Source organism: Pteropus medius, unplaced genomic scaffold (assembly GCF_902729225.1).
Source record: "Pteropus medius unplaced genomic scaffold, Ma_sr-lr_union100, whole genome shotgun sequence".
In the NCBI taxonomy this organism is placed as follows: domain Eukaryota; kingdom Metazoa; phylum Chordata; class Mammalia; order Chiroptera; family Pteropodidae; genus Pteropus; species Pteropus medius.
In genome coordinates, this window is record NW_024352785.1 from 13,911,575 (window position 1) to 13,915,755 (window position 4,181).

The 4,181-nt window shown below is 32.8% G+C and overlaps 1 pseudogene; it reads left to right on the forward strand.

The window, feature by feature from the left end:
- Window positions 1–280: 280 nt before the first annotated feature.
- Window positions 281–399, forward strand: LOC120591030 (uncharacterized; annotated as a pseudogene).
- The last annotated feature ends 3,782 nt before the right edge of the window (window positions 400–4,181 follow it).

Sequence of the window (4,181 nt, forward strand, 5' to 3'; positions counted from 1 at the left end):
ACTATAAAAAATAGTTCAAGCTTCTTCAATTTGCTTCAATATTCTGTACTGGGTTAATATATAGATCTGGACTTATTTTAGTATAAATCTTTGCAATTGCATCTGTCTATCTGTCTTGTTGATGTTAGATATTAAACTGCTCCGCACCCTGATATGTTGATATAATGTTTTGATTTAAAGAATATTTATTTAGGAGGTGGTTCTATAGTGTAGCGGTTAGCACATCTGCTTTACACGCAGAAGGTCCTTGGTTCACACCCCATTGGAGCCACAGTCCATGGTCTATGGCCATGCCACCTTGAACAAGCCCAATCCCTTCTGATCTCAGAGGCTAAGCAGGGCCAGCCCTGGTTAGTACTTGGATGGGAGACTACCTAGGAAGACCAGGTGCCGTAGGCATAAATAATAATAATAATAGTAATAATAATAAAAGAAAATTTATTTATTGCTTTTGTCTTTAGGAAATTCATTATTTAGAAACTTGATTACAACCAGTTTAAACAGATAACCAAGAGAAAATATTTTATATCTCATGTATCTACCACTTAGATTTAATAAATGAAACTTTCTTTATTCTTTGAATCTAGGAGTTAATGGTACTTAGGTTTTGACTTCTCAACTTATCTAGATTGCCCACCACTGAAAATTTGAAGTTATGGATCCTCTCTCAGAAAAATTTATGTATGTACAAAATTTTATATCCAGAATTAGAGTGTATATTGACTCTCCAAAGTTTAAGAACTCCCACCATAAAGAGCCCGTCTGTTAATCCACTGTGAATAGAGTTCAGTGTCCATTGACACAGATATTTTAAAATATTGTGTGAGTCCATAATAAAATAAGGCAGCTTTACAGTTTAGATTAAAAATTATAAAATTTTTAAATAATTGAGATAATTTTAAAATAGTATTTGAGTTAGTTATAGAGTTTCAAGTAAGTTATTGATCCTGAAGTAAAACTCAGAAATTTTTCAAGCGGTAAAACTTGAAAATTTATATATATATACACACACACACACACACACACACACACACACACACACACATTAAGCCATTGTGGTACACACAGAGAAAAAAAAAGTGAGTAGATGCTTTTATATGTCCTTTTGAGTATTTCAATGTTTTATAATAAAATTTTTTATCCCCAAAACATTTGCTGAAACGTTTCTTCAATTTGCCTTCCTTTCTTCTTAGTTGTTATATATATTCATTATAAATGACAATTTAAAAGCGGGTATGAATATACTCAAATTATCTTTATAGGTGAGTTGGTAAACAAAATGCATTTTACCTTATTAATAGTTGAGTATAGTCTAAATTATTTTTGGTACACAAAATGAGTCCAGGTTCAACAGGAATTCATTGTGAACTCATTTACTTCCATGTAGAATACGATGTTTATTAAAGAATAAAAATATGTGCAAACTTGAAGCTTATGTATCCATTATTAAAATGAAACAGTATTCTCAACAATTATTTAGGACGCTGTCAAGGAAGATCTTTTACAGGGAAAAGTATTTTATCACTGAAATTGTTTAAAATTAATTATGCATGAGGATAATTAAAACACATTGATTTATAGTCAGTTTTTTATTCTTAATTTCTCTACAGAGAGTACATCTTATTATTGCCTGCTCTGATAACTTGTCCTTGCTGTATCACTAATTTGGGCACCGGGCAATGTGTTAGCCAACAGATCTATGACAGTGGACTTCTGTTCTAGCTCTGTATCTACAGGAGATTGATCTATAATGTTGTGTCCAAATCAGTTAAACATCTGAGTCTCAAATCTCCCATCTATAAAATAAAGACAGATTACACAGTTCCTAAAATTTAATCTCCAAAATGCAACTACTTGACATTTAGCAGTAAGACTTGTCGAGTGTGTGTGTGTATGCATGTGTGCGTGTGTGCACATGCGTGAGTCCCAATAGCTGAGCACTGATGTGGGAAACATAAGCACACTTAAATTCTAAACAGTGTTCTACCCTGCAATTTTAAGCAAGTTTTTTACCCTTTTATCCTATGTCAACCTCATTTTTATTACCTGTAAAATGAGTTTGACCAAATAATTCCATTGTTTCTTTCTTGTCTAAGTGTTTTTTAATTCATTATTTTATCTGTAACTTCTAAAAATATTAATCATACTATTTATTGTATATAGATATAATCATTTGCTTAGTTGTTATGGAGATTATAAAGACCGTGTAGCTTAAATAACAGAAATTTTTGGTTTCTCTCTCCTCGGCTTGCAGACAGCTACCTTCTCTTTGTGTTTTCACATGACTTTTTCTTCATGCTGATATACACCCCTGGTGTCTCTTCATCTTCTTATAACGACACCAGTTCTATCAGATTAGAGCCCCATGCTTACGACCTCATTTAACCGTAATTACCCCCTTAAAGGCCCTTGTCTCCAAATACAGTAGCATTTGGAGTGGGCACTTCATCCTCTGAGTTTTTGGGGAGCATGATTTAGTCCATAAGACTCCTTAAGTTATGTGATGCTTCATGGAAATTGTTCTGTCTTTAACCCATATTTTTAGTTTTATTTAGAATTATTCTTTCCCTGAACAACTCCCTACTTCCCTCTGCCAAGTGTGAGAAAGAAAGGTACTAATCCTACATATTTCTGTTTCTGTCTATGTCTCTCTGATCTATTTTTTTTATCTGTTTATAGTCTTTCAACTTCATTGGAGTTGAGTGCCTAAGAAGCTGAGAGTGCATCATTTTGAAGTCTAAAACTGTAGGACAGTGATTGAATGCAGATGTATTAAGCTATCCATAAAAGCTTTTCTAATTAGTTAATTACTATAATAGTTTTATTTCCTATAAAGTTATTTTGAAGAGTGGAAAATTGCCCTGCATGTCTTTATCTTAGATATTATGAGCAATTTAGATTGTGCCTTCTTAAGATCCCTTCTGCTTTGAAGAACATCTATGAGGAGGTTAAAGTACAATTTGTACTTCAGAATGCTTGTGGAATTGAAGTGAGAAAAGTCTCTAAAATAGCAGTTTAGAAAAATTACTACATCAAAAGGAACTGCATAAATTGAAGTAAATTTGGCTGAAGTCTTAAGAGGCTAGGAGATAATGTGTCTCTGACGTGGCATAACCACAGAATGTTCCTGATGGCAGGTGCGTCAAAATATGAGGCCACCAGGATGATGAGCGAGGTAAGATTTAGGGACAATAAAGGAGTCCTCTTTAGGAAGAAAACAGAGATAGAATAATTTTAGGGGTATTTTATTTCCTCAAACAATTTCTTTATCTCTGGGACATTTTTCCTAAATGGCTTGCATGCCTCATCCTTTTTCTGTTTTTGGACTTATCCTTTTCTTCCAGAGATTATAAATCAGTCTGCTGGCCCATTCTGTAGCTTTCAATTTAACATAAAGATTCTAATTCCTGAAGCTTCTAAAGGGGAAAAGAAATTGGTTTTCTTTCTATGATTTCATATCACAGTCATCTTTTAAAAATTCTTAATTAAGATGAAGTTATTCATTTCATTAACAGCCCAATGGCTGTCTCATTTCATTCAGATTAAAAGCCAGACTCATAATGATGGTTTGAAAAGCCCATCTTGAGGCACACTCCCTTCTCTGTTCTCAAGACCTCTTGCCTTCTCTAGCACATAAATCTGCTTTCTTTTTCTCCAAAGCACTTGTTACTTTTAAGTATATTATTTAATGTGTTTATTCATTTGGTGTGTTGTCTAATCTTTTTAATTAGAACACAAATTCTACCATGACAGAGTTTTGATTGTTTTGCTAAATGCTCTACCCTTAGTACCTAGAAAAGTGAGTGGCACAGAGGAGACACATCACTCAATAAATTACTGATGAATTAATAAATATGATACAGATTAAAAGGTGAAATTGGTTTTGGAAGAAAAATGAGATCCTAAATTTATCAAAGATATTGGCACAGAAAAAAATCAGTAACATTATTTTAGCATTGGCTTTTTACTTTCGTGTATTGTTGAAGAAAGTTGATTTTGTTTTGTTTTTCTTAAGCTACTCTTCATTTAAATAGGATAGTCCTTGTTGATGTAAAAATCCTTGATCATATTTCTTCACTGAATTCGCATTGGTAATAGTCTCTTTGTCTCCCACAATGATACTTTATTTTTCATTAAATACTGTGGGTTGTAAAGAGAAGAAAGAGTACAAAAGAAAATAA